Here is an 18,803-nt window from a genome sequence, read left to right as displayed (position 1 = left end):
CCATAGCCGCTTGTGACTGTCAAGGACATTCGTTCCTGAAGGAATATTTTAAATGAACTGAGATAATGGCTCATGAATACCTCATTAGTATAACGTTTTCATCGGTTCCGAAAACCAGCCTGCTATCATAGAAATGTAAATTGACCACCATTGTCTAAACAAGCAAGCTGAACATTTAAAAAAGTCCTCCCACCAATAAATACTGTACATATGGTTTTCCTTATTTATCACTTGAAAAAAAGAGGGTTTGGTCCACACTCTGTACAGTTCGATATGTTTGGTGTGAAGTGTGAGCGACAAAGTCAGCTTCGGAAACTAACCATACCGAGTCCACCTAGAGAGTCTGGTTCACTTGCTAAACCTCAATGTGAACAACTGCTAGACTCACTCCTTTGCACATAGGAAATGAACTATACAACCTGACTCTGAAGTAAACATTTCATACATAGTTCATATTCTGAGGAAATAAGTAGGGCAAAGAACTAAATGTCTCAGGGAACTACATTAGGGCTACCTGGGAATACTGAGATTGTCACAGTTCAGCCTTCATTTTTGGTGGTGGTTGGAAACAGTACAATTGTTAAATGGCACCGGTTTTGCTATTGTATCACTGTATCGGTGTGCTCAGCAAGTTAATATGTCATTTATTAGGTTGTGTTAGCTCCATTAAAAAATAAAATAAACAATCTTGTGGATTATTTGTTTAATTATTCTGATTATGTGCATCACATGTTTAAATAGTAATAGCTGATCTATTTTTTAAAAACTGGCTTTTTGTACATTTAACATGTTTTAACTAGATGACTAAAGAAAATAATGAGCTTTTATGATCTGCAGTAAATACACACAATATTTCATTTTTAAACTATTATTATGTTATTATATACTGTTATTTTAACAGCTTCAGAGTTGTTATGGCATCAGTGAATCGAAGTTTTTCACTCTGGAAATCTGGTAATCCTAAACTACATGGAAAGTTAGAAAAATTGAAGCTCTGATAGAAATTTGGTAAAACACCAAAATCCAAGCCAAACTGGACACAACTCTTAAACTACTTTGTTTAATGCCTACACAGTAGGAGAGCAGTGCAGAGTTGCGTAATTGAATACTGCACTACTCTCCTAATATAATCCCCCGATTCTGGGGGATTATACTTTTTTTAATCAGAACTTAGAATTGTGTAGTATTGTACTGATTTAAAAATAGGCTATGTATTTTTTTAATGAAAGCGATCCTGAAACACAGATTTAGTAACAGAATGAGATGTGCGTCTATATCAGTGTACAGCAACCTCAAGTTTATTTAGGAAAAAGGGGAGTGTTTATGAGTTCACACAAGGAAATAGACTGGTACAGGAATTTAACTGCTTATTTTTAAAAAATATTTGCAATCAAATATAATGTATTTTCATAAAACTAATGATTAATTTGTGGTCTGTTCGCTCTGTCGCCTGAGCAGCGCTGTCCTTCTCCGCTTTGGTCTCTGGCTCCTCCTTGCTCTCAGCTCTATTATTAGTATGCTTCAAATTGCCATACTCATGCACTGCTACTATTCTGTCCCTGAATCTCTCAAACTCTCAGCTGTGGATGTCGAGCAGCCCCTGTAGTTTACACTGCTCAATCTCTTGATTCCACCGCAGGCATCCAGCCGGCCCCTGCAGTTCACCAGTCCCTTTCCTATCATGCTGTTCTTCCTCCCATTGCTCCTCTCAGCCCATTCCGATCCGTCATCTGTGTTGTACGATATATGTCCAGTAGCCGTACTCCTTTCGAGGTTTTCCTAGTGTTTTACACAAGGCTCTGAAGATTTATTTTTCTCGGCCTTCCTTGGGTTTCGAGATGTTCAGAATTTACTGCTTGCTCTTGTCATTTCAACCTCATTCACCCATGGGGGTCTCCTGCTTCGTCCAGATGGCCGGGTGGTGGATCCTAAAACTGGGCGTGTTTGATGCCAAATTGTTTTTCAGATACATTGCATAATCATCAATAAAAGATTTTGTGTTGTGGGGTTTGTCCCGAACTACTGAAATAATATTATAGTCTGGGAAGTTGCTACTCTTGATGTAGTTAGCTACTGCTTTCACCGAGTCTCTTCCCAGTAGTATTTCGCTGTTACAATTTTCGCCTATAGCAATACAAAGCATCCCAACTCTCTCCAAACACAGAATATTTCAATTCCCAGGCAGGCTACAATTAGCTTTCTCAGCATTTCCATGATCCAGTGTCTAGCTACCATGTGCAGTATATTCACAATTGACCACTGACTTGAGATGCTGGGAACCAACGAAGTACAATAAGCTTGATAGCATGCAAACTCAAGCTGTGCAGCAAAATTACACTGCATATTCTTTACGCACTAAATTTAAATGTCAATTAACTGCCTGAGGCATTGTAACATGGCTGACGAAAGAATGGAGGAATGTTTTTTTTTTTTTTTTGTCATATATGCGGCCCCTTCGTTGATCAGATCCAACACAACTGATCTCCACCCCGATTTCAGATCCTGCAGTCCCTCTGACTTTCGTACTTCAGTCCGAGGATTTACAGGAACTATCGCCATGGCCGAAGAGATCAAGATTTAAAAAAATGGTTATTTAAAGAAAATAAATCAATGAAATTCATTAGAATATTAATAATAATTTTGTATAAATTAATATAAATCTCGCAAAATATCGTTCTTTTGGTTGTACAATATACCTTGATTATATTCGGCACAAAAAGTACATTTTTCTTAGTGGTTTTTATTGTATAACAGTTTGTTTACATGATAACACAGCATCTGTCAATAATGCCAATACTAATTCACAGTAATTACAGTAGGTCTATAACTTATATAAGGTACATCTGATACAAAATACGTTACTAGCTTCATAATATAAATACTCATATCTGAAACTAATGGGGGTAGGCTGAATACAGGGGCGTTCTCAATAAGATTAACCATTACGGACAGTGTACCATAAGAATAGTCATTGGAAGTTACCTTACGGCACTGCAAAGTAGTGAACAGAGATGTTTGTATGCATGTATCAGCCAATCAAAGCGCCATTACAGTACCATAACCATAGCCACTGCCATAATTGTACTACCCTTGTGGTCTTGAAAGCTTGTATATTTTCAATTTTCAAGATTGGTCCAATAATACTTTTTTATTTTTCATTTATGGACCAACACGGATCACATAAGAATTTTCACTAAAAGAACAGCACTATGAAATTTACCAGATTTAATTTTATTGCCAGAGGTGCATTAGGGGCATATCTTGATTTAACACTACCATTTATCCATAAATGAAGCTGTTTACACCAACCCAGTCTATCTATCTTTTTATCTTTATTGTTGGCTGATTTGGGATTAGAATGAGTGCAGCATGTGTCTTTTTTCATATATAAACCAAAATTGACTGCATAATTGCTTTTTGCGTGGGAAATGTGTCCTTCATTTTACTTCACAAAAATGGATTGCTGCAATGGTGACTTCCAACTCAAGTGTTTTGGCATTCAGTATTTGCAGAAACTATTTTGTAGACTTGCAGCTACATACGTTTTGAAATATCATTTGGAGGCGGCTGTTATTGTTCATAAACCTCCAGGGGCCGGTTTTTCAAAACTTTGGTAATCGGATTTCTGTGTTTGATCTGGATTATATTGTGAAATTGGGTTTTTCAAAACATCACAAATGCAATCAGGATTACTGTGATCGAACTTTTAATCACGATTACTTTGATCCAAAATACCAGGAGTATTGTGATCCTACTGCGGAGGTGGATTTAGCTTTTAAATGATCATAGAACATCGATATTTAGTTTGAATTGTCAAAGCAAACACACACTATATGGAGTGTTACAATATAATATTTACATAGTTAAGTTTTGTATCCATGCATGCAAAAAGGAAAACACGTATTTAGGGGTACAGCTTTAATATAAAAAGCATTTTTATTTTTTTCTATACATGATGTTCAACAATGTATTTATTTTTAAATGCGTGTTTGTGTGCTACGTAGAAATAAAGATGTGGGGGGAAATTACATATTAATTTCATATTACATATATTAATATTTACGTCAAAAATAAATGGACAAGTATTTCATGGAGGATCCTTCTAAAAGTAATTCTTTACAATGGCATCCCTCACTGCCAATCCAACAAGATGATCCTGTTGTGGTCCAGCTAAAGATGCATCATGGTGTCCTAGAAGCTCCGCCAGGTCGGCACTCAAATCCTCACCTTCAATGGCTGGTGCATTGCGATTGAAAGTGATATTGTGCAAACACAGGCAAGAATTATGGCAGTTCCACAAGCAGATAATTCAGACAAATACCCCATTGATGCGTTATATGTGCACTAACATTAAAAGTGATTTGTGTGATTTTTGTTAAACAAAAAATATATAAAACTAAATAAATAAAGTTGTGTATTACTCATTATTACCACAAACTTATTTATTTTGTTAAATTAGATTATATATTTAATAATGGCCTCTTAAAAATAAACTAAAAAGAGCCTACTTCAAAAAAGTGGATTTCAATCAAAATGATCCAGATAGAAGTAATTTTGATCACAAAATATAGGATTACAAAATCTGGATCACTGTTATCCAGATTAAAAGTTTTGAAAAACCAGCCCCAGACCGCCTCACACTGTTGTTGGCACCAAACCAGTGGGACAGATTACTCCTCAGTAGGATGACGACATCGTCATGGTGAACTCAGTGAAATTTCTCATATCCATTTCTGATAACCTTTACAGCAGACCACTAGATACTTATGGATTTGACTTTACACAAAGCACAATCCAGTAGCTGACATCCAACCTAATCATTCTAACAGAAATCAAAATAATAATTATTGTAGTAATCCCTCATATTAAGTTAAATATAGTGGAGAGGATTGTACCATAGTTACTGCATGCAAGAGTCCTACTTTCATTTTATTCATAACTTAAACACATGAAACCTGAGAAAATAAATGTTTTTTTGTCAATAAATATCACTTTTGCACCTTTGATAATTTACTGAATAAATGTTTTCTGGATTCAGTTCAATTTTACAAAGCTTCATACTTTAAATGTAAAATATGACTATTCTGAAAATGAATAGATATGACAATCCAGATTAAAAAAATAGGCAAATCATTTTGGATCAACTGAGACAAAGACAATGTATTCAGCTTTCAAAAATCAACTCTCCTCTGTGCCCCTACACTTCCATGCTGAAGTACATCACAGAATGCAAGGCCATTTCATCCTCTGACCCTTTGTTTACCAATTCAAGCTGATCCATTGTATCAAGGCATTGGTTTCTCCACTTTGGTGTCCAGAGAAGGTCTTCCCTCGCAATTCTACTCTCTTCATTCATTCAGAATAGGGGCAGCCACATCAGCAGCAAAAGCAAACATCAACCAGCATCTAGTCAAAAATATGGGGTGCTGGACCTCATCAACAGTTGAAGATTATATTTGTTCTTCAACATTTGAAATATCCTTTGCCCATCAGTCCATTTCTAGTATGTCTGGAGTGGGGACGACCTTTCCGCCAGGGCAACCAAAGATAGCCCCTTTGTCACGTTAAGTGTTTTCTTTTCTTGTGTGTAAAATGTTTTCTCTCTTTTCTATGTGCATTAGTGGTTCCACTTTTTCTTCTTATAGGTGTCTTCAGCAGGGAGCTGGGGGTCCATTCTTTGGGGGGGTTAGTGATTCTACTTTCTCCAACCCTTTGTTAAGTGTCGCTTCATTTACCTTGTAGAGGAGGGTTCTCCATGAGTCAGAGGGGACCCCTGGCCAAATCCCTCCTTTAGCATGCATGACCCCTTGTCTTCCTCTCTTTCAGGTTCTGATGCCTCTATTTATGTGAGGGCCCTAAGCGATGGGACCCCTCTTCGTTTGTCAGGTCTCCTCATAGATGGTGACCCATCTCCTGTTTGTTGGGTCTCGTCAATGACGAACCCCCTTCTCTATGCCAGGCCTTTGAAGAGGCGGAACACCCCACTCTATATGTTTTAATAACCACTAACTCTGTTTTCTTTCTGGGTCGCGAGCCTCTTTGTATGTTGGGTTACGTCAGCGACGGTAACCCCCCTTCTGTTTGGCGGGTCTCCTCAATAACGGAACTCCCCCTTCTATATGTTGGGCCTTGAAGAGGCGGAGCCCCTCTCTATACATGTTTTATATGTTACTAGCTCTATGTCTTTTTTAAACTCTACATCAGGGGCCTTGCTCCACCCCGTTAAGTTCACAATGGATACAGTACTGTTTTGTAAAAAAGCGACTTGTCATCACGAGAGTGTCTTGAGGGACACTGATTGGTTTATTAAATCTTTCCAGAACCGCCGTCATATCATTTAATTATTTTTTAGTCTGATTTCCACAAGTACACCTCATCGCTACAAAATGGCATTTAAACAAACACCAATTTGGTGTTTCCCGTTCTGGTGAGTTGCTTCACCATTTTGTTAAATAAGCTGCATGTCATGTATATTGCTGCTACATTTTGTAACGTGTTTTAGGGGTGCTGTGTTAATTTAGTTTGACAGTTTATTAACGTTAAGTTAACCCTAAGTAACACCCATTATTTTTGCCTCTGTGTGACAGAAAGACAATGATTCTTGGTGGTAAATCTCCATCCCGGCCTGTGAGGGCGCTAAGTAACGGGAACAGAGTACCCTAGACTGGTTGGCCTGACAATTCATTCCCAGGGTTAAAAGGAAGTCGGTCATCTAGAAAGGAGGCGGAGCTTTGGTGCACTAACTCATCGACCCGGAAGGGAAATGATGTGGCAGCCGTGGATTGGAGGAGCGGCTGCAATCGTTTACCAAGGGGTCATGTGTGACTGTACAAATAGGAGTTGAAGCAACGTAATCTGTTCCTTCGTTTTGGTTAAGAAACAACCCGGAAGGACCTGTGTTTACTTATTGTGAAATATATTGTGTTTTGTTTGTTTTGTCTTGTCTAAAAATACTATTTGTTATTGTTTAAACAGCTAACACGATCCGGAGCTGTCACCAAAGGCCAGCACCAACCTGGACAACATCACTGCACTTTGTTTCATTAAGGACAGTATATTCACTACGATCACTCGAGCATGCACTGTGGACTTGTATTTGTGTTTATGTTACATGTTATGTGTGGGTGAATAAGAATGGGACTGTTTATTATTTGGGAACCAACCGTGGATTTAAACAGAGCAATACCCGCCGCTGTATTGCCTGTTAACATTGTTTATTATTTACTGTAGTTACGCCATCAGGCAATTGGATTACAAACCATTAAACAACATTGCACCTGGATTATAATCATCTGTCTGTTTATTGATCACCTGCACACTGTTGACCACTTTGCCACACTCTGCCATTGTGATGGCCCGAAACACACCTGTCAGTTAATTTCATAGTACATAGCGATTTAAGCTTTTTGACCATGTTTTGCTTTAGTTTTATTAACATTAGTGGTCTCTTTATTATTATAGTTTATTAACATACACTTGCCTACTGTTTTGCTATTACTTATTCAGTTCATGTCATATGTTGATGCACCTGCGTTGATGCACATGTAATACATATGTATTTATTGATTGATTCATATTGTGTCTGGTGGCTAACTCTGTCAGAGAACACTTCTGCTATAAGCACACTTTGCTTGCTTTCCGAGGGGTGATCTCTTAGATGGAGACTACTGTATTTTAAAACAAAACTGATTTTATGAGTTTATGTGAACTTTCATAAAATCAGTGAAGCCAAATCAATATTTAGTTTTCTATAATGTTAAATGCATCACATGTTTGTTACAATTTATCAAAGACATGACATGAAAAATAACCATAAAACTAAATTTATAACAAAAAGTACAGTTAAAAGTAGAATTCATGCCCAGAGGGAGAAACTGCACTTGAATCAGTAGCTCAAGGTAAATGCAATCTGCCCACCTCAGAGAGGCTCATGGGTGGCAATTGACAGCCATGCCCCCCTCCCTTCACCGTGATTAACTCCATCTATAAACAATCGAATGCTAATAGATGAGCTGGCTTCACGCAGGAACCAACAGTGCCTTATGAACACCATACAATTACCTCAATCATTGCAATTTGTGAAACAGAAATCTATTTGTGTACTTGGTGGAAAGGAAGTCCAGCACATAAACATAATTACGGTTATTACATTGTTTTTTTTTTTTTGTTTGTTTGTTTTTTAAATAGCTCTTACAGCACCTCTCTAAACTCTAATCTGTTTTGATGTCACAACTTGTTTTAAAAGGGGCTGCTGTCTGACATTTTGCCAGGTTTCGTGTGCTGTGGATGAAGAAAGCACATTGAATTAAATATTGGATGTGTGTTTAATTGGTCTGTGTTCTGGGTGGATTTGAATGGAACTGAGCTGAATGAGACTTAACCCCTGAAGGGTGGGCCTCAATGACTATTGAGGATAGTGCCATATATATATATATATATTTTTTTTTTTTTTACGGTGGGGCCCCTACCACACATAATGTGGTAATAAGCACCCCATCTGCAAACTCAAATGGTTGCAGTTAGTCTGGCCAGACACGGAAGAAAAAAATAAATAATAAAAACATATCACAAAACAAACTCTCTCATCTGTCTTTCTATACCTATATCTGCAGTACTAGGAAGGGAAAAAGGGGGAATACACCTTTAAGGGAGATTAGTATAAAAGGCCTGCATATCTTTATCTTCACTCTCGATCACCCAAGCCTTTCACTTTCAGTTTGAACCCTTCTGTTTCCTGGACGCAGTCACTTCAAGTGGGGATGGCGCGAAAGCAGCCAGTGTATCTCATATCTGCCGCCGCACAAACTCTGTTTGTTCGGTGTCTTCCTTTTGCTTACTTTCTTGTTTTCTAGTTTTCTCAGTTAGCGTTTTCCCTGAATGTTTAGTACAGGTGTTTTTATTTTATACTAACTGGGATTGCCACACACTCTGCAACACACGCTGGAACAGCATATATATAAAATCAAGGACAACATGTCTATAAACTAAATCGCCTCACTTACTACAAAGCCACGGGCTGGGTGAGATGGAAGCTTTTTATTCATTTTCTTGCTGGATTGCGATTTTTTTTTATTATTGTTTTTGTGCTATTTCTATTTTTTTGTACTTGGAGTACTTTTTCTTTTGGGACTCTTGTAATTTTGTACTTTTGCATTTCTTTTTTGTCTCTAGACTTTTACAAGAAGCATTTTGGGGATTTATTTTCTTTATTGTATAAAGCTGTTTCTCTTGCCTGTCTCTTCTCTCATACTCCTCTTTCCTAAGTTGTATATATTTATTCCCATACAGTGGTGTGTAATAAAGGGTAGATTGTAGGCACAGTAGATATGTGCCTTGAATTACTGTCAGTGGGTTAAGACTGTTCTTCATACATTTTTATCAGTTTGTTTTAAATAAGTGTAGATTTGCCATTGTCTTTTATGCCTGACCAATGTTACAGATTGGTGGCCCGTACGGGGACATGTTCCACTATTTCATCTACTTTCTCTCGCTTGTTGCACCCAGCTTTCTTTTTTACCATTGTTCACCATGGCTTCAGAACTGTCTCTGTCACGACTACTACAGATAGTTCAGACCCTTTTGTGTCTAGACGGTATCAAGTCAATAATGTAGTCACTTCTCTCAGTCTCTTACAAATGAGTGATCCCGAGAGCGGTGATGAAGATGAGAATGAGGTGTCATTTCAAAATGCACAGGAATTAGAAAAGGTGAAGCGGAGTGTGCAGGCTACCAACAAACATATAACTGCTTTAGAGCAGGGAATGCACTTGGCACACCCCAGTAGTTTTAACTGGAAACAGATACTGAGAGAGCAGATAAGAAAATGTTTTGACATAACTGAGGAATTTGTGTTGGACTCAGTTTCAAAATTATAAAGAGTTATTATTGATTGTTTGGGCAAGCAAGATAGGACTTGGAAGCACAAACTGAATAGTTAGAAAGGCTAGTACACTACAATTATCCTCAGTACCCAATATAACCCAGTCTGAGAAGCAGGCTGTAAGATTTAGCTTTGAAGGCCTAGTAGCTGAGCATACATCACCCTCTAGTGATGGTGCAGCGTCAAAGCACTTGCCTATTAAAATAACATTTTCTGAATTTGGAATAAATGAGCAAACGAACTGTTTTAAAATGATCTGCAAAAAGCTGGTGGATTTCTGAGCGCATTAACATACACTCATGGTCTGCATTGAAAACATCATTTCTAAAGGCTTTTTACCCTCAGACTTTCAAACTGAAGTGGAAGACCAACTGATTGCAGTATCCCCAGGAGTGTATAAGGGATTTTGCATGACTGTCGTACCTTGTGCTTGAAGTGGCGCCCCAAGCTCGAGGTGGTGCTTCGCATGCTGAATAATGTCAATCCCAAACTCGCCAGCGAATGCGCAGGGCTGTTAAGTCCACGTCTGAGCTTGTGCGGGTTGGCACCATGATTGAGAGAGATTGGGCGAGCCAGAAGGAATATTGGGCGAAGGTTAATAACAACAACCCTTTAGTGCCACGACTGCAGAAGAAACAAAAGAGACCAGCAGACGTGAGTGTGATCCACAGTAAGCCGGAGAGACATGTGACTAAACCTAGCTTGGATGCTTGCGGCAAAGTGGCTGTAGTGCGCAGGTGTAGACGTGATGCGGTGTACAAATAATGACAAACAAGTGATTGCAATGTCCAAACAATATTTTATTTGGGGGAGGGTTTGTAATCCAGGTCGTTTGTGACCATAAACAATAATCCCAGGCAATACACACAGCAATGTGTACTGCACTGTTTAAACTACGGGTTACAGTCCCGAAACAATATACACAGTATTAAACACACACATGATCACAAGTGAGTGCTAACGTGCAAGTGGTGAAAATACAATTTATCCGTGAACAATGGTGAAGTGTTGTCCGGGTTTGTTCTGGCCTTAACCCTTTGCGGTCCTATGTTGGACCAAGTCCGACATTACAATTATTGCTTTCCGGTCCAATGTCGGGCCCCATCCGACATCATCAAAAAGACAAGCACAGGTCTCTAGTCATTTTTTTTCCGGAAAAAGCAGAGAAAACCTTTCAATGGCCGAGTGAGACCGGTAGAAGCCGAGAGAAGCCGAAAAAAGGAGGTGGATCTGAGCAATACACATAGTCCCTTCATCACAGACATAACATGGACATAAACAAACAAGATAGCTGCTTCCGCATCCAGCACTCAAAGAATGTCACGGATATTTGCCAAGCTTTTTGAGATGTTATAGTAATAAGATAATGACTTGGATAGCATTATTGAGGAGTTTGGTGATAAACCGAGTGATCAGGAGATGATTTATCAGTATGCACTACTATGAAGAGATATGTGAAAAATACAGCGAACAAGGAGTGGGGCAGGGCTGGAGATGCAGTACTGAGTGTCCTGTTGATATGCAGGGCCTATTAAATCAATTTTACTATGAATAAAATTACTTCTAAACAGCACGTGTAAAATAAACAGCGTGTGTGAAAATAAATTGGACCTGACGTGCCTGAGAGTTGCTGAATAAATGGAACGCAAAGGGTTAAGCGACAGCTCCAGATCATGTTAGCTATCTAATAAATAACAAAACAGTACAATTAGACTCAACAAGACAAACAAAACACTAAACACTCACGGTTATTTTACTTTAGTACTTCAGCGGTTCTCTCTTAACCATAAACAAAGGAACAGATCACCTCGCTACGTCCCCTTTTGTACCGTCAGTCATGCCCCCTTGGTTAGCGAGTGCAACCGTTTCTCCTCCAATCCAAATTGCCACAATTGTTTCCCTTCTGGGTTGATAACGACTTCCACCTATCCCTGGGAATGAATTGTCAGGCCATCCAGTCCGGGGCACTCCATTCCCTTTACACAGCGCCCTCACAGGTCAGGAGGGAGATTTATAACCAAAATTCATTCTTTCTCTGTCACAAGCTTTATCGCTTTTACCAGTTCAGATCGGAGCACGGGGAGCTCACGGACCAGCATTATTGGACACGGGCAGCACGTACTCACTGATGTGCTAGAAGTTATGGAAAGAAGTTTGCAAGCCTAACAAAGAGCTGAAACCTTGCGAGGAGCAAGAGTTTTCAATTGCCAATGGAACCTCACACAAGGCGATGGGTAAAGCTCAAATCACTTTTAACTTTCACGACACGTTCTGGTCACTCACTGTTTTTATCTTTAAGATTTAGCATTCCCCATCATTCTTAGGTTAGACTTGTTACAGAAAAAGAAAACCCAGAATGATGTGATAGAAAGAAAATATGGCCAATGGAAAGAAGGGAAATACTGTTTTTATTAATTCTTGGTGAAGGCAGCATGAGAACACGTCTGGTGCCCCATAGATGCGTCACTTGGCATTCACCTATACTACACGCATCCACTGAAGAACCTGAAGACCACCACAGAGCACATACGCACTGCTACCAACGAACCACCAGGTGAGCAGAATTAAATGTTGGCATTGTTACGACCTGACCTGACCTTGATGCTTACTCGATGCCCTTAGTCAATAACATCTTTTAACCCTTTGCAGTCCATTTATTAATCGCGCGTCAGGCACGCCAGGTCTAATTAATTTTCACACGCGCAGTTAATTTTAGACGCGCTGTTTAAAAGTATTTTTTTTCACAGTCAAACAGGTTTAAATGGCCCTGCATATCAACAAAGCACTCACTAGGCATCTCCAGCCCCGCCCCACCCTTTCATTTGCTATAGCGTTCACCTATGTAAGAAATAAATAATAATAATAATAACAGTCGTACATACCGATTGATCATCTCCTGATCACTCGTTTTATCACCAAACTCCTCAAAAATGCGATCCAAGTCATTATTTTATTACTATAACATCTCAAAAAAAGCTCTGCAAATGTCCGTGTTTTCTGTGTGCTGATTCAGTCAGCCAACTTGTTTACTTCAGACCACCCCCGTTATCTGATACCTGATACCATGTATGACTATTCATGAGATACGCCTTTTTTTTCCGACTTGTCTCGGCTCCTGTCGCTCCCACTCGGCAATTGAATCGAAAAAACGACTAGACACCCGTTTATTGCGTTGCTATAATAATGTCGGATCCAGTCCGACAAAGGACCTGTGAGGAATAACTGCAATGTCGGACCCAGTCCGACAATGGACCGCAAAGGGTTAAAGGGGCTCGTGTTTTTAGCTCCCTTGACCTGCAAACAGGATATTGGCAAGTGGCAATGGATGAAGACAGTAAAAGGAAGATCGCTTTTTCCACCCTTTTTGGACTGTTTCAAAATGACATTTGGACTGCCTCAGCCATGTTTCAACGAGCTATGGAAGAGGTCCTGGGTGAATTAAGAGGAATATCTTTTTTTGTCTACATTTATGACATTATTATCAATTCTAGGACCGAGGAACTGCACTTGAAAGACCTTATATTTGTGCAAGAGATTACACCAGGCTCGACTTTCTTTAAACCTAAAGAAATGTCATTTTTTAAAACGCTCTTTAAAATTTTTAGGTCATGTGGTATCAGGAGATGGCATCACAGCAGATCAAGAAACTGGAGGTCATTAAATCCTACCCTGAGCCTGCAAATCTGAAGGAGGTCCAGCAGTTATTGGGGTTGGCTGGGTGGTACCATAAATTGATCCCAAACTTTGCCATAATCACAGTGCTGCTCAATAAACTGAAGAAAAAAAGACATGCCCTGGAATTGGACACTGGAGTGTCGGGATGGTTTTAAGAAGCTTAAGGCAGCTCTGCGATCTCCTCCAGTTCTGGCTCATCCTGATCTCTCTAAAACCTTCAAGGTTTTCACAGATGCTAGTGAGGTGGGGCTAGGTACTGTATTGACCCAGAACTTTGAAGACAGAGAACATGTCATCCCCTTCGCGTCACACATTCTCAGAGGAGGTGCAAAAAAATATTCAACCTCAGAAAAAGATTGCTTGGCTGTTTTGGGCTGTGAAGAAGTGGCATCACTACTTGGAGGGAGTACAGTTTGAAGTAGTGTCACGCAGCACTGTCATGGGCTTTCAACATTCCCAAGATATCATCCCGATCTACAAGATAGACTCTAAGACTCCAACAATTCACTTTCACTGTTCTGTATCGCAAAGGGAGTCTCAACTTCGTTCCTGATGCATTATCAAGAATTCCAGTAACTACTCTGTCCTACATTGCAGTTTACAACAGCAAGACACAGAACTTCACAAGATAGCGGCAGCTCAGTCAAGAGACAAAAACATCCAGGAAATCATCTCTCCATTAACATCTTCCAACACCACAGAGCCTGACCACATCACCTTCTTGGAGCGCCAAGGATTACTGTATAGGAGAGTACCAATTTCTGGCGACATCCTCAACTTTCAGTGTGTTGTCCCCTCAGAATTAACAACTGCTTTCTTGCAATACTTTCACAAAAAAACACTGGGTGGACACCTGGGTCAGCTGAAAATGTTTCTCAGGATGCTCGAGTGGCATGGTGGCCAGATTCATAACGATACATGGAAACACACTAAGGAATGCCAGGTATGTCAGCAGTGCAAGCCATCAAACATGAAACCGGAAGGTATGTTACAATCTACCACTGTTAAGAGCCTGGAGAAATGCTTGGAATCACCTGATGGGCCCATTTTCTCGCAGTAAGTACAGTAACACCATGCTTATTATAGTTGATTATTACATTAAATGGGTCAAGCTTTTTCCCCTAAGGGAAAGCAATACCACCCGTATTGTCAACTTCCTGACTTGAGACATCTTTACTCGATGGGGCATGCAGCGTACTTTGTGTCTGACAGAGGAAGTCAGTTCACCAGTCAACCGAAGGTGGTCTGCAACTAACCTCATGTAAACCGTACTGTGAAGACAATGACCACCTTGTATGTGGGAGATCAGCACGTCAGGATTCCACTGGATTCAGTCCTGTTGAACTGGCATTGGGATGTAGGCTAATAGGACCACTGGACCTACAGCCAGAATCGCTAAGGCAAAATTTGTTTGAAAGGCAACAGAAACAGGTGACTAGCAATATAGGTAAGGCTCAGGCTAAACAGGCCAAGTATTATAACCCTAAGCGTAGACAGGTAAAGTTTTGAGGTAGGGAATTTGGTAGGGAATAGGAAATATCTGATGCTGCTGCCATATTTCAGCTAAGATTGCACCCAAGTGGACCGGTCCATGCTCTGTTGTAAAGCAGCTTGGAACCATGAATTAATGAGGCACGGCATAAGCTGCAACATTTAAATGCGAAAATTCCACTGTGCCAATGTTCTGAAACCCTCAAAATGGGCTGTGGTAGCACAGACTAACAGACTAATCTGAAAAACAGCGCCTCCCCTCCAAATGGGCTACCTCAATTGAACAATAGGTAGGTCATTTGGAGGGGCAATGACCCATGTTGGCAAAGTATCTTGACTTATATATTATATTATTATTATATGACAGATAAAACCAAATATACATAATGAAAAGGATATAATGAACCAAATGTATTATATGAGGAATACAAACAATTGTACATAATGAAATAGCCGGTATCGAGCTATAATTTCATCCTCAGTGAGATCAGAAACGGTAATGCAGACCCTAAATACTCTCCCTCCTTCTCAGTACTCTCCCTCTGTTCTCTGATTGGTTAAACAGCATCACATGTATAAATTATTATCACCCACCACAAGCACTACTGCACGCACCCAGACTGGTGACCGTGTACATTATTATTGTGTGTTTATTATTTGGGCAGCAACCCATTATTATTGTTACCTCCATGCTTTACACATTGGTGTGTATTGCCAGAGGTTTATTGTTTGGTCGCCAGACCGGTATTAAAAATAAAAGACCCCCGGATTACAGTTTTCACTTGTGATTATTTCTGCACTGCATCACCTCTGCACCTGTTTCCAGTCAATAGCCACTTTGCCACAGTAACCCATAAGTATCCTTTTGTTTTTTGTTTTTTTTATTTCTTTCCTTGCTAATATAATAATAACATATCTTAAATATTAGTGTATAGCATATTTTAGCCATTGGTAAAATGCTGGTGCATCCATCCAGAAGTCGATTCTTTATGATTCTAAAAAGCCTATATTTTCCTATATAAATATATATCTTCCATTACTTTTTGTAAGTGCATATTAATTTAGCAAATTCCTTCTGTTAGTCCCGAGATCCTACCTATATTATGCATGGAAGTAATGCACATTAGTCAATTAATAGTCTGTTAAATGACAACTGTTCCAGTCAATTTAGTTACTCTTGGTAAGGTAGCTGCTATTTTCCTTGTATATATAGTATATTTATTGTGTTACAATGTTAGTACTGAACTTGTATTCATAGTATGGTAATTATCAGTGAATATGGAAGATGTTTTAAAATACGATCAGATATGTTAATATACTTTGTGTTGTCTTGCTGGAATAGAATATGTAAATACACATACAGGTGATTGTTGGCAACCTTGAGCTGCTGTTATGAAAAAATGACAAAACACATCATGCATAATGATGTGAAACGTGATTCTGGCACTACGACGTCTGGTCATTAGACAACACTTTTTAGGAATATCTGTGAAATCAAATGGAAAATAGCTTTGGTCCTCAAAATAATACATTCGTGAAAAGTCATACAGTATATATCTGTTTGAATTATTACTTAAATCTCTGTAGTGCTGGAAAGAACACCATTGGTTCATATACAGTAACAAACATTGTTATCAAACAGTGCTAAACAGCTTCTTAGAATTCTGAATTATCATTTATTTTAAACATAGACTAAATCATTACATTTAGTGTTTTTTTATTGCTTCTCTTTTTTATTTCTTTTTCCCCCATCATAAAACAGTGCTGTAAAACAACCTCCATAATATGAGAATAAAATAACCTACTAAAACCTAAATAACACAAAGATTCAGTATATTAAAACCACAGCACAGCTTTTTTAGTTAGTTCTTGATGTATACTACCTGATTGTATTTAAACAAAATCTGTGAACTTGGATAACCATAGGAGCCTTGTGGTACCCATAACCTTTTAAATAGGGAATAACGTATGGTCATACCTAGTTTTAATGAATGTGAAAAAATAGCTTTGCTTTTCTGGCCGTATAAAGCATTTTTGCACCATCATATTTATACTTCTTTAAAGAAAATATGATAATATGGGCTCTTCATAAATAAACCCATAGGGTTTTCTCAAAAAAATCATGCACGTTCACATTTAGAATGGTTAAACAAAACGAAGGGGCAAACCCCACATTAAAAAATCCTTTTCAAGCAAAGCATTCCCACTGGAAATGTTGGTAATGGTTTGCTATTATGCACTTACCTTTCAAAGGCATAACTTCTGACAGGGGTAATACAATGTAATAAATCAGACATTAAAAACGGCACTAGCAATTGAAAAACTATTAATAACAAAACCATCACTGAGGCAAAACCAGCAGGTAATGATAGTCAAGGACTGAAGCACCTAATTACAAAACGTCTGTTTAATTTCTAATAGTCTCTAATGACAGGTGTGCTACTTAGTCCCCAGAAACTAAAGCCCTGAGGCTGGTCTTCCAGACCACAAATGTATTAAAGCACCAGTGTCAGGAATCGCATTTAAAAACAACACAGAGCCCTACCTTCAAATCAACCATGTCCTGCTACATCTGTAAACCTCCCAACTCTCGACTATATTTGACTGTATGGCACCCAATTGTACCAGTACTTGCATCAGCTTGTACTTGCACTGAACTGCTCCATACCTTGCCGTACTCTACTACTGCTCTTAAGTATAACTACTTCCTGTATCTTATACCTGATTTTACTCTTATATGTATCCGTAGTTACGTTTTTTGCAATTGCTCTTACTTGAAATCATTCGCATCCATTTATCATACTTACTATGTGCCCTTACTGGACTTTACTCGTATAAGCAAGTATTTTTATTATAAGTTAACTGCTTTTAGTCGAACTTTCTCTTAAATATAATTATTTACTGTATTATTTAATTTGCTCGTATTTTGCTTATCTGCTAGTGACTTTATTGTACTTTATAACTGCTCTTATCTGTAATGTGATATTCTGCAGCAATTGCAAGGGCGTCTGCTAATAAATAAACAAATAAATAACAACAACAACAATAATAATAATAATAATAATAATAATAATAATAACTTTAGTGGAGCTTCTTCTAACCTACCTGGGTATATGAAGCCAATTCCTTCTGACTTAAGTATACAGGAATACACTCTTGAACTGCATGTCCAATTCTTCAGCTGTCATTTTATTGATACATTCATTAAATTACCCTTTTTCCTCTTATACTGTAAATTGCTTTTGACAGGATTGTGTGGTGACCCCCCATGAAATCGTCTAATAAAAATAGATTTTGAAGGTTTGTGGTTGTTTCATCGAGAATATTAACAATGCAAAACAACGTGTTAAAAAAAAAAAAAAGGGTAAAAACAAAATGGAATTGTAAAGAAGCGCATTTAGGGGTTATTTATATTTTATGGTCCCATTGCAACAGCCAGTACAGAAACCTCCCTTTTTTAAGATTTGTCATGGCTTTTTTAGCCTGCATTCAGTGAAATAATGTGTTTTGGACTAATGCAAGATATCTCTTCGACTTGCATGTACTGATGCCAATAAGGTATGCTCCAGACTGAATGCATAAACATAACATATGTATCTATTCACCAAACAACATTTTATTTATAAAAAAAGTAAAAGTAATCAAGATAAAAAAAAAAAAAAAACATTACAGGCGCTTATAGATTGCTGAATCTTTTTTTTTTTTTAAAAGCATTTTTCATTTTTTAGAGTGTGATTTTTGAATAAATCTTGAATTC

Source organism: Acipenser ruthenus, chromosome 3 (assembly GCF_902713425.1).
Source record: "Acipenser ruthenus chromosome 3, fAciRut3.2 maternal haplotype, whole genome shotgun sequence".
Lineage (NCBI taxonomy): Eukaryota > Metazoa > Chordata > Actinopteri > Acipenseriformes > Acipenseridae > Acipenser > Acipenser ruthenus.
The sequence above is the reverse complement of the archived record's forward strand: the minus strand, read 5'-3'. Positions refer to the sequence as shown.